Source organism: Eubalaena glacialis, chromosome 8, assembly GCF_028564815.1.
Source record: "Eubalaena glacialis isolate mEubGla1 chromosome 8, mEubGla1.1.hap2.+ XY, whole genome shotgun sequence".
In the NCBI taxonomy this organism is placed as follows: domain Eukaryota; kingdom Metazoa; phylum Chordata; class Mammalia; order Artiodactyla; family Balaenidae; genus Eubalaena; species Eubalaena glacialis.
Genome location: NC_083723.1, coordinates 120,671,533 through 120,684,898, shown reverse-complemented (window position 1 = coordinate 120,684,898; position 13,366 = coordinate 120,671,533). Strand labels below are relative to the sequence as shown.

Here is a 13,366-nt window from a genome sequence, read left to right as displayed (position 1 = left end):
TAAACATGATCTATTATAGTCACTACTTTCTATTACAGTCATCTTTCGGGCAAGCTTCATAATAACTTTTCTATTTTGAGTCATTTTGAATTCATGGTTTTTCACAAAACTCATCTTGTCCTGTAAACCATGATGATGATTATGATGGTGATGGTGGTGGTGATGATGATGGTGATGGTGCTTTTGATGCTCAAATTGTAACTTCATCCTAAGAGATGCATCTTTTTTTAAATGGGCAAGAGTAAACTATAGTGTTTAAGGATGCACATTTGGGTGATAAAACCAAAAAAACAAAAAACAAGCAAGTCATTATTATAAAAGTGAGGCTATGGAGATGGGGGAGGGGGTGTGACCAGAATGAAGCTCATGGAAGGAGCTTATGGAATAGGTGGCAAAGTTCTATTTTTTGACCTGGGCAAATATTTGATTTGTGTGTATGTTATATCTGCTCTATTTGTATAATAGTAATTTTATTTTAAGAACTGTCACCGTATGGTCACTGGGGGGCCCTTTATGTTGACTCCTTTATCCTTTATACACTGCCCCTAAAAAATATGGAACGCTTCACGAATTTGCATGTCATCCTTGCGCAGGGGCCATGCTCATCTTCTCTGTATCGTTCCAATTTTAGTATATGTGCTGCCGAAGCGAGCACTGGCTTACTTTCTTTTGAGGGGATTAGGGAGAAGTTTCATGAAAACTTCATGGAAGAGCTTCTATTATTGGAAATGGATGGTAAGGCTACTTGAAATGAAGGGATTGTTAAGAATAAAGGAATGGAAGTTTAGCAGGTTATTTTGTTTGCATGATTTCTGCCCCTTCCTGAGCTCCTTGAACACATAAATGAATATATATATATTCATGAATCCCCAGAGCTAAAATGCTCACTGTATGTTTGCTGAATGAACAAATGGACTACGTGTCCTTCAGTAAGAGCCCTTTGCATGCAGGAGATATGTGACAAGAGGTACTGGTTGAAGACAACTCATGAAGGACTCTGAATTTCAAGTTAAGAAGTTTGAACTTCATTCAGAAGAAGTTTATGAAGTGAAGAAGTGGCATAATTAGAGATTTCTTAAGAAGGTAAATCTAGCAGCTATGGACTGCAAGTAAAACAGAGACTTGTTACAACATCCCCACAATAAAGATGTTTATCATGTGCATGTGCAAAATTTTAAGATAAATTTATATTAATTATACTTAGAAACCTGAATTATCTCCACTCAAAACCAAAAATCAGAGGGAGACAACTCAGAAGTTCAAATAGGATTAAGCTAGAACTGTTTTATTCCCATTTTGATACTCCATTCCATGATTTATTTGTGAAAAATTAAACTCATCCAGTCTTATCCTTACCTCAGTAATGTTATGGCCCTTCTCTTTTTTGTCCCCATCTAGCTTTTGCTCCTTTTCTGAATTGCTCTAACATACGCCAAGGCTTATTATTGTATATCTCTGAACTCTCCTGCTATGACTATATAAATGGAGAATGCAATCTGATTTTGAGACAGTCTTAAGTGTTCCTATTTATATTTCAGCTACTCATGGACAAACTTGATTACGAATTATGTGTACATAGCCATAGTTAGTGAATCCTCAAAACATACTGCAAGCACATCGTATTTCACTCACAGGAACAACAGAATACTGGCTGTCATTGGTGTTTTACAAAGATATATTATTGAACCACAAAAAAAATCACAAGATGAATGGTAACAGCACTTGCACTTCATCCCTGAAGGCATTGTGGCACTGTCAGTTAAACACTGGTGAGCACAACGTAGTTCTGATTTCTAACAGCATTATTGTCACTACTGACAACTCTACCTATTATAGGATAAGTGGGTTCTTCCCAGGAAGCCCACAGGGCTAAATTGCATTGCACATTCTGTTCTTATGTACAGCATCTGTGCTTCATTCATTTTTTTTTCTTTCTCAATTGAACTCAGCATTAGAAAGAGTATTTGCTTATAAACCAAATGCATATATAAAAGTATATCAATGCAAAAAAAAAACCCAACATAGTCATTAATATTGCAAATCTGTTCTCAAAACACTAGAAGAGCTTATGAACTCCCAAACACACTTATATTTTAGTGAAATGTTATGTCGTTACCGTAGAAAACAGTGCTTCAATCTAATGAGTATACAGAGAAAAATTGTATCTATATTAAGACCATTTTTCTCTAATGTGAGTTCCAATATTGGCACCAAATTTGTGTTTTCATTTGTTTGTTTTTGCAAGCTACGGTCTCTGGAACATAGCTGAGACAATGGTTGCTTCTCTTAAATCAGTTTACTCTATGCCAGGGATAAAGAAGAGTTATTTAATTCAACTTACAAACATTTTATTGGTCTTAATTGGGCTTAGAAATGTGTACTTGTGTTACAGTTCTGTTTAAAAGATGTTGCTCCTCAATACATACGACTGGTAGCTTCAAAATCAAAGCATTCTACCATGGTTGTTCATTTTCAAACAATAAGAATGACACAATGACATCAGTTAAAATAACACAAACAAAAACCAGAGCCGCCAAACCTAAACTACAAACGTTAGGCAGGGTGGTGACAGTGAGGTGGGATCCACTCCTGCCTTGCAAAGAAGCTGCAAATCCTTGATGGAGGGAATCCAGGGTGAAGCTATCGTACCAGTGAATATATTAGTAATCAAAGCCATGATCTGATTTTAAAAGATAGTCATGCGGTTCATAGATGATACTGAGCTAAATACGTAGGTATGTCAGGGCTTCTGCAGGCTGGGAGTGGGCCAGAAAGCAGAACATGGGCTTCCAAAGACAGGCCCAGTGGCATGTGAAACCCCAGAGTATGCCCTTCTCTAGTTCAAGGTAAGCCAGGGTCCAAGCAATGTGTAAGGAAGAAGACCAGATGAAAAGGGAAGTGTCCTGGAGGCCTCTCTCTAAGGCCTACAAATCACATGGCCTTTTATGTACTATGCTTCCAACCCCAGATAACTTCAGTTAACACACATAAGCAAATGGAAGCATATTAAAAGATAAGTCACTCAGATGGTGAATGGATTTGGATGACACCACTTGAAGAAATTGGGAGCATGTGGCAATAGAAAAGTCAGAAGATGGAAATACAGTAGTTGTCTTCAAATATCTATTCTTTCTACCCCTTGAAGACAAATGTGAATTGAACTTAATCCCTGCCCTCCAGTGCTCACTTGTGAGGAATAAACATATGTAAATACATAACCTGAATTAGAATTCAGTACTAGAGTTAGATGAGATACCAGTGTCCAAGGTAGTTGGGGAAGATTCACAGAAGAGTAACATTTCTGGGGGGGGGGGGGGGGAGGGGGCGTGTCAGAGAGGATAAGTGGCAGTTTGTTAGATGGAGAAGAGTTATAAAACTCTAGGATGAGGGAAGAGTAAAGTCAAATAATAGAGCTGTGAAGAAGCAGGTGTGCATTTGGGAATAGTGTGTGCACTCTGGCTAATGATCAGGGTGCCTGGGCCAGAGGGAGACTTGGGAGATAGGTGATGCTGGACCTACGCGTGGACCAGAATGTGAATGACTGGGTGCCATGTAAGGACATCTGGGCCTTGCGCCATAGAATCTGAGAAAGTTTTAGAAGTTGCTTGAATTTATTTAATGAAATCAATAATCTCAATGAAGCTGGAGTTAAATGGAGAGAAAAAAAAATCCACTCTTACTCCTGTTTCTCAAGTGAATGATATTTTTTTTTTTTTTTAAAGGAATTCCTTTATTTTTATGGCTGTGTTGGGTCTTCGTTTCTGTGCGAGGGCTTTCTCCAGTTGTGGCAAGCGGGGGCCACTCTTCATCGCGGTGCGCGGGCCTCTCACCATCGCGGCCTTTCCTGTTACGGAGCACAGGCTCCAGACGCGCAGGCTCAGCAATTGTGGCTCACGGGCCCAGCTGCTCCGCGGCACGTGGGATCTTCCCAGACCAGGGCTCGAACCCGCGTCCCCTGCATTGGCAGGCAGACTCTCAACCACTGCGCCACCAGGGAAGCCCAAGTGAATGATATTTTAAAGGAACATTAACTTACTTAGTAGCTAAGACAAGGATCTATTCAATTTAACAAGGTGTTATCATGATCTAGGCAAGTTGTTCTTTCATGAAACGACTTAAAATTCTATTTTAAAAACTGAAGTTCTACGTTTGATAATGTTACTCAAAATGTAATGAGCTGGCAGATACAAGGTCTTCTACAAGTCCAAAGGAGCTGATTTCTGAAAAACCAAGCTATAAAAAGCAGTTCTATTTCAGTCTTTGCTGGGGGCCTCCTAAGAGGAAGAGAAGAGCCGTGCAGTGAAAAGAACCTGCAAATCCTTGATGGAGGGAATCCAGAATGAAGCTGCCATCCCATCAAACACCTTAGTGGCCAAAGAAATTATCTGATTTTAAAATATAGTCACCCAATTCATAGATCATACCGAACAAAATGAGTAAAAACACCCTCTTGTGGTGTCTGCCCTTCTCATCTATGGGACATGAGGAGCCAGAAAAGAATTTCTGTTAAAGAAGAAGGCTTCTAACAGACCTGTAAATACAAGCTTGCATTTACATGATTTTGAGTACCAGTATAATTGAGCTTTCTAGGCTACATACGGAATCATTATTTTTCTCAGACTCTGGAAAGACTGGTCCTGTTGTTATGAAAAACCCTTGAAATAAGGGTCAGTTAAAGAGTTTACTCTGAAAAACAATGATAAATATCCATGGTGATGGAAATGCTAAGTTAAGACAAGGAGATGCGTAAACCCAAAATGTTTTATTAATTGGAAATGAGTGTCTTTGGGGGAAAAAAATGCATAGAGAAGCTTGTGTTTGTCACTGTGTCTGTCTAGTACTACCCCCTTCCAAAACAGACTTCACCCCGAGTTTGCGCCTAGGGGCGGCCATAGACGGCCATGTTTATACCTCATGAGCTTGCATCGCGGCAGAGAGACCAAAAGGCCGCCACTTCTATGTCTGGCAAACAGGGCCACCACGATGTAGAGCCTGAAGAAGGCACCGGTCACATTTTTTTCTACTTAAATCATCTCCCTGGAGTTAGGCATTCCTCAGCCCAGGCTGCCCATTGACATTACCCTACTGAAAATGGCTTACCAAAAATGATTTTGCACATAAAACTATCCCACGTCAAAGTGCCTGGAATCTGACCAGATTCAATGAGATCGCTTACCCGAGGCATTCCAGCTGAAAGAAGCAGACCTAAAACCTGTAATACATACATTTGAGCCTTTTACAGGAGTAGCCTGTGAATCACAAGTGCTGCAATCACCCAGGTCATTTGTGTGAAATGCAAACTCTCAGCCTGTACCCTGAGAGGTTCTAATTCCCGAGGTCTACGGTGAGGCCTGTGGGTCATGATGAACAGCCAGGGCTGAGATCCATTGCTGGAGCAATGCCATCCCACAGAAACATAAAGCAAGCCACAAAGACAAGGCAAGTTTGCAAGTTTAGATTTTCTGGTAGCCACACTTAATAAAAGGATAAACTGGTGGCTTAATTTTAACAATATATTTAACACAATATATCCAAAATACTCTTTTAACATGCAATGAATATGAAAAAGTTACTAGTGAGATATACTGCACTCTTTTTTTTTTCATAGGAAGTCTTTGAGTTTTTCAAGCACTCCGTAGACACATGTGGCCAGCACTGACATACTGGACAGCGCAGACGGAGAAGGAAGTTGGGATTTTCTGCTTTCATTAAAGCTATTGTGAGTCCTAAACCAGCCCCAGGCTTGAGTTACCAGGCTACGTTGGTCTTTGTTATTCTTCCCTCTTAACCCCATGGCCTGAAACTCCATATCCCTCACCCCTACCACTTTTACCTACTAAATTCCTATCTGTCCTTAAATTTCAGCTCAAATAGAATTTCCTCTTGCTTGGTTGCCCTAGCCCCTCTCATCCCCCAACACTGACACCACGAAAAGCAAAATAAACATAGCAAACAAGAATGTAAACAAAACCCTGGGTACCTAGTTTCATGTTTCCTTGTTATATACTCTCAGAACACTGTGTATCTTTCATAACACTGTCACGGTTGGCTATACATTTATTCCTGTGGTTGATAATTATTGACTGGCTCCTTCTCCCTGAGGGATGGTACTGGATCTGTATCTTGCAGAGGATGTATATTCAAAATAATTATGTTGAATAGGCAAATGAATTCCTAGTTCTTGAATTGAGCCTTGGAAGATTCATAGATATATACATATATATATATATATATACACACACACACACACACACACATACACACACACAGGATATTTCTTTTCCAAACCTTAAGGGCCAGAGGGAAATTTAATGTGAGGCTAACTAAGCTCACTTATGGGACCACCATGAGACTGGACATTGCTAGGAGTTTTCTTCTAGGGAGGGAAACCAGGTAACATTCATTTCTGGTAAATCACCTCATGAGATCTCAGAAAATAAGGGACCTGAGCCTTGAAGGGTCTAGCAATTTGTGAGTTTTTTCTCATTCTAAATAAAGATTCTACCTTATACTTAATTTTGTATTTGTAATTCGGTATTCCTTTTTTGTAAAGAGTTCCCCCAACTCCAGATTGTATGATGCCTCATATTCCACAAAGCCTGGGTCTACCCCTGCAGAGAACATAAAAGCTTTAATCCTTGGATCATTTTGTATATTAGGAAAAAATTCAATCCTTTTCCAAAAATTTGGATTCTAATGCTTTGTATTGTAATGACTTTTCATATCAAAGTGAAGGGTCAGCACCAAGGAGGCTACATACAGGTTAATGGTGCCAGATTTCAGGGGAGAGTGAAGGGGTGTGTGCATGGGGAGGGGTGCATCCCATTGCTTCTTACACAGCCCTAAATACCATTCTGTGAAGACCAGAAAGACCACAGGGCTGACACCAGATTTTCCTTGGGCAAATTGTACTCTCCTTCATTAGGTTAACTTCACTAGTTAGAACTGAAGATTGGGGGGCTAGGGAAATGAAGATTTGTATAATCTAAAACATATTCAGCAAATACAAAATTTAGGGGAGTACTATCAAAAATTAAGTGCAGCTTGCATGGTATTCACTCATTCACACAATAAGTGAATTTCTATGAAATACAAACAGTATGGTAAGTGCTGGGGGTATAATAGGAGGCGAATGGATCCTGTCTCTGCCCTCAGAAAGTCTAGAGTCAGAGAAAGCATCACTATTACAGGAGTTCAGAACAACAACAAAATGATAACCCTGGTTGGTGTGGTTAGGTAAGGCTTTATACAGAGGGTAAATCTTGAAATGTATCTGCAAGGAGAGGAAAAATGTGTACAGTAAACATGAAAGGAAACAAGATCCTAGGGGAGGACATCACCATCAGAATTAAATTAATAAAATAATCTTACCATTTTCTCTATCATTCATTGTGTGTCATCCAATGATACCAAATCATAGGACATCATTAATAATGTTTCTATTACCTTTATTGTTGTCTTTTGAATGTCCATGCTTTTTTTTAACTTTATTTGTTGTGATTTTTGAAGTATTACAGGAATATGTAATGTTCCTAGACTTAATAAATATAATTTTTATAGCAGGAATAGGCTTAGCAATGTAAAAGGCATGCTGCCTGGACTACCATAAGGCACACATTTATTCTAAATAAACTTCATCTCTTCTCCTCTTGGCCTGTTACCAGGAACCTGGGATTGAGATGAGCAGGAAAGTCAGGAGGCCATGGAAAATCTGCTGTTGAAAGTGAAGCTTAAGTAGAGATGAGTTTGATGTGTAGCCTTCCATGCCCCTGTTAATCCTCACTGTTAAGTCGCTTTAATTTCGAATCATCTCTTCTTCTTACCATTTAACCATCATGCTATCCTAGACTGCTAAATAGCTTTTGCTGGAGAAAATGAAATAGCTATTCTCTAACCTTTAGAGATGTAACACAGGAATACACAACAAACAAAAAAAACAGATGTTAGAAACTTAAATAAAGAACTACAGTTAGAAACTGAATTTTGCTTATGATAAATGACTTAATAAAAGAGAGTAAAAAAACAACTGTTATAACTACTCCCAGACCTCCAGTTCTGCCATAAAAATAATAATTAAATCCAACAATAGGCTCAAAATCCCATTTTATTCACTGTAATAATAGATAGGGTTTTAAAATCATTTTTATGAAAGCACAAATTTCTCAGTGAATAGAACGCTGCAGAATTGCTCTTAGGCTGCAGAAGTATCCTAGCAGGACTCTGTTCTTTGTAGTACTGGTCTCAGAGCACTCAGATACTTGGAGCTCCTGCAGCACGGAGATGGTTACCTATCAAAGACCCCAGTGCTGCTTCACCTGCCCGGGTCCCTCAGGATGATACATCATGCAGGAAAATGACTAAATCAGGCCTCTACAACTTTTTTGCACAATTGAAAATTTTAAAAAGGTGGCCTACTGGCCTCATAACTTGGTCAATTTAAAACACATTTGTGAACACTAGAAAGTAGTGACCCTTATTCTGGGTGTTCACAGCCCTGCTTGGCAGGGGTTCAATTTCAACTCTCGCTTACCCCTTACCGGAGAGTTCTTGTGCAGTGAACTACCTGTGCAACTGTAAGCGTGAACTCAGTCTCAATTGCCTAAGAGATGGTGCCCTTTCTATAAGCCAAGACATGTCTCCTCAGAAGTTTATTACACTTTGCAGAATTCTCGATAAATGATAACCTTCTTTCTATCTAGAATTTGAAACCTCTGTCTAGAAAATGCAGAGTTTCTTTATTTTTCTGGATCTCAAGATGTCTCAGAACTGCTTAGGAGCAATGGCATAATCAAGCAGGGGGACACTGTTGAATCTATAGCTCTCTTGAGGTTCTGATGCTCTAACATGTCCTGCTTCAGGCTGCCATGCGATTGTGATTGGCATTTTTGCGATTCCTGCTGTCAAGGTTCTTACAGCTGTAAGGGTTCTGTGCAACTGCTCCAGGCTGGCCACTTTGGAAGTTCCCCAGGTATAAGTCTGGTGGTCTGACCTGTGCTGGTGGCAACCAGTGAGTGATGGCTGCTCTTCCCGTGGCTCATCCACTCCTGTTTGGCATTCCTTGTCCACAATCCCTCAACTTCTTAAAATATTTTCCCTCCCCACTTTAAATTGTGGGATCTTTTTTCCCCCTCCCCACCTCATCCTACCATTCTACCCAACTTTGTCATGGAGGAGAACGGACCAAAAAAAAAAAAACACCTCATTTACGCTAAGTATTTGTATTTCAAAAGTTGCTTAAAAATACTTCCTACAGTAAATATCTAGTTGTAAAATTCCATGCTTCTTTGGGCAAAAAGTTCTGGATGAGAATGCTTTTCCTAAGAGCCTCATATAACAATATGAAAGCAAGAGAAGATTCAGGCTCTGCCCGAGGTCTCTCTTATTTTGTGTAATCATCTTACATGTCTCTACTTCCTCTGCTTCTATTTTCCTTAACTTTAGCCTTTTAAAAATAGAGTAGGTTCACCCCACATCTGTCTGTCCCTGTCATATAAATGTCAACCAAATAAAGCAAATTCATTGCTTATATCTATAAAGCTTCCCAGGTTGGAATCCAGAGGCCTTCACTGACCTCTGGGATCAGGTTTGCTAGATGCTATGTCTCCAAAGACTCAAACAAATACACCCACTCTCTCTCCCTTGTATGTCTTACTTGCAAATTGTTTTTTCATTTTATTCAAAGTGATTCCCCAAAGAATGAAACAGATTTAAGATTTTTTTTTAGGGGGATAGAGAAATGAGAGAGAAGGTCATTTAAATATCAAAGTATCCATATGTATGACTCAAGCTAAATTGAAGGAATTGTGTGTATTGGTTTCTATACTGTAACAGCATGAGGCCCCTTAGCCTAATTCACTCCTTCTGGGTACAGCACCCTCAGAGTGAAGGAAATAAAAAGATATTGGAAAAAACATACCATAATGTCACTCTAACACTATTTAATACTATGTATAAGTCAAAATATTTCAGGCAAATCTTTGATCTGGTCCAAAGAAAGGTAGTAGATAAATTATAATGGAATCCTGACATGTTCCTGTAGTTAAGTTTGTTTTTTCTTTAAGGAGGAACAATGCTTACTTATACCAGTGGTTAAAAATAGATAATTTTTGATCTAAACTATTACTTGTTAGAAGACTTCACAGACTCCCAGATAATCGTATAGTCAGAAGCTACTTATATTTATATTTTTTATATTTATATTTTAACTAACTCATTGCAATATTCGGTTCATTTCCTAGTGTTTGTTCCTCTGAGGACACCGTCTGTAGAAAGTTACTGCCTATATTAGTTTGCTGGAGCTGCCATAACAAAATACACAAGCTTAAACAATAAAAATTAATTTTCTCACAGTTGTGGAGGCTAGAAGTCCAAGACCAACTTTGGTTTTTCTGAGGCCTCTCTCCTTGACTTGCAGATGGCTGCCCCCGGGGATGTGTCCTCACACCATCTTCCCTGTGTGTGTCTATGTCCTAATCTCTTCTTATAAGGACACCGGTCATACTGGATTAGGGCCACCCTGAAATCCCCATTTTAATTTAATTTAATTACCTCTTTAAAGACTCTATATCTCCAAATACTGTCACATTCTGAGGTACTAGGGGTTAGGATTTCAATATACAAATTTGGGGGGACACAATTCAGCCAAAACACTGTCTTATACTTAGTTCCTTTCTAATGCTTAAGGTTCTATTTTCAGTCATTCCCCAATCTTCTCTCCAAATGAAATCAGTGCAGTTTTTTAAACGTTTCAAACTGAGTCATAAGATTCTTAACATACTCCACATTCACTATCACTACGCTCCTCTGAATTTAGCTTAAGTCTTACACATTCTTTTTGGGTCGTGGTCCTTAAGAACAGTCTGCATTTTACAATAAAATACTATTATCTTTTCTTTGTAACTTTTGCTTGGCTCCTAACACAGTGCCTTGCTCATATTAAGCACTCAAAAATCTTTAAATAGGATGAGTAGAAGAAATTTTATTATTATACATGGCTTTAATAATAAGTGTTATAGTCCTGACTTATGTCCAGCTTATGGTTAATTATGACTCTCAAATCACCTCCTGCTTTTCCAGCAACTAACTAATCATTTTTATTTGAACAGATGCTTACCCAACTAGTGGTTCATCCAAACCTTTCAAAATCATTGTCCATCGTTACAAAATTCTAGGTAACTGAGAATTTCAAACTTGAAGATTTAAAGCAATTGGTTCTCATCATACCCTACATTTTTAATATTAGCCTCAGCTAACCATTTTTGCATCACTGAATATTTATGAATTACTTTTCCATTTTTTTCCCTAATGAATATAATTTTAAAACACCACTTGAACATCATTAGTGCTGAAAGGTCACTTCTCTGACCTACAGATCAAAAAATGCAATAGGAGAAGTTGTTCTGGGTGACAGTAAGACTTTTGTTTCTATCCCCTTACCACTTGACAAGAGCCAATATGGAGAAATTTCTTCTCTAGAGCTTCAAAATATTGGGACCAGCCCTAGCTGCACAACATGAGTGCGGAGACTTTTAGAAATGCAAAAACCCAGGAATTGTCTTAGACATTTTGAATCAGAATGCCTGGGGGTAGAGAGAGTATGTTTGAAGCTGAAATGGCAGTTTTGATGCACAGTCAGAGCTGAGAACTTTTGCTCAACAAAGAAATAAGGAACTGGTCCTTACATGTACATTGCACATCGGAATCACCTGGGGAGCCTTAAAGCAAGCTGCTGCCTGGGTTTCACCCCACTGCCTGGGCATCAGGATATTTAAAACTTCCCAAGTACTTCTAATGTGAAACCAAAAGGACACACTAATGAGAAATTAGAAGGGCATTACTAGTTATATATTTTTAAAATATATTTGAAAGTTAAAATTATAACACTAGGACTGATTCTGAATAGCATGTTTATTACAAACGGTTCAGTATGACTTGCCAGAGACTGTAAAACATGGGCACAGCAGTGGTTCTCGGCTCTTAAAGTGTAGCTGCTTTAGATCAGAATCCCCTGGAAGGCTTATTATAACACAGATTGCTGGACCCAACTCCAGTTTCTTTTTTTTTTAATTTTTATTGAAATACAGTTGATTCACAATGTTGTGTTAGTTTCAGGTGTACATCAAAGTGATTCAGATATATATATATTTTTTTTTCTTTTTTAGAATCTTTTCCATTATAGGTTATTACAAGATACTGAGTATAGTTCCCTGTGCTATACAGTAGGTCCTTGTTGTTTACCTAGTTTATATATAGTAGTGGGTGTCTGTTAATCCCAAACTCCTAATTTATCCCTCCCCCCGCTTTCCCCTTTGGTAACCATAAATTTGTGTTCTATGTCTGTGAGTCTACTTCTGTTTTGTAAATAAGTTCATTTGTATTTTTTTTTTTTTAGATTCCACATATAAGCGATATATATTTGTCACCATTTGCAGCAACATGGATGGACCTAGAGGTTATCATACTGAGTGAAGTAAGCCAACTCCAGTTTCTGATTCACTAATTCTGGGGTGGTGCCCAAGAAGTTACATTTTTTACAAGTTGCAGGGTAGTATGGATGCTGCTGGTCCAGGGACCACACTCTGAGTTTCTACTTCCATAGGGAGGTGGATGTCCTTTCATGCGGATGAGACTATTCATTCCACCTCCCACATCTTGCAATGAAGAGACCATCGCCCCAAAGTATATGCACCTGTTTTCAAAGAAGATTCTGCAAGATGCACACTACGAGATGTTCTCACGGAATGCCATGTTCCCTCCAAAATCTGAGAAAAAATAGGATTTGGCAGAATCATATGTTATCCTTCACTATTTTCACATACTCTAAAATATAATAATAATAATGGTAAATTAAAGTGTGGATACTACACCTTTAATCTCAATTTGTCATTTTATGCTCACTAGCGTATTTTCAGAATTTTTCTCCCCAGTTTAAATGAATGGTTGGAATTCAATTCAAACTGTTGAAGATAATACATAAGCTAAAAGAATTCTTTTTAAAAAATTTTTCACCATATAGTAAAAGTGTTTGTGATGCTGTGACACTAAAATTTTTTGCCATATATTAAAAGTGTTTTTGATGCAGTGGTATAGACTTTTATATGGCATCATACCTTGGGCTTTTCCATGAAATGTAACTTGGAGACAGAAATAGAAAAATATTTAGGTTGTTTTTACTCATTAAATTCCTACATTAACTGTCCTAGGGGATATCTCTTAAATCCCCTAACACAAATAATTGGGCATATTTTCTTAGATCTACCTTAAAGAAATTTCATGTTAAATTGTAAACTAAAAAACTATGATCTCTCCACCTTTGTTTAGATGTGGCTCATTACCTCCCTCTTCTCCAAGGTTGACTTTCCTCCTG

At 38.4% G+C, this 13,366-nt stretch overlaps 1 protein-coding gene and 1 non-coding gene across 3 annotated transcripts in view; both read right to left on the bottom strand.

The window, feature by feature from the left end:
• CNTNAP2 (contactin associated protein 2) overlaps nt 1-13,366 on the bottom strand; it is a 2,096,032-nt gene that overhangs the window by 1,026,631 nt on the left and 1,056,035 nt on the right. The window lies entirely within an intron of this gene.
• LOC133097092 (U6 spliceosomal RNA) lies at nt 549-655 on the bottom strand. Its single transcript, XR_009701965.1, has one exon. It is a non-coding gene; the product is annotated as a U6 spliceosomal RNA (small nuclear RNA).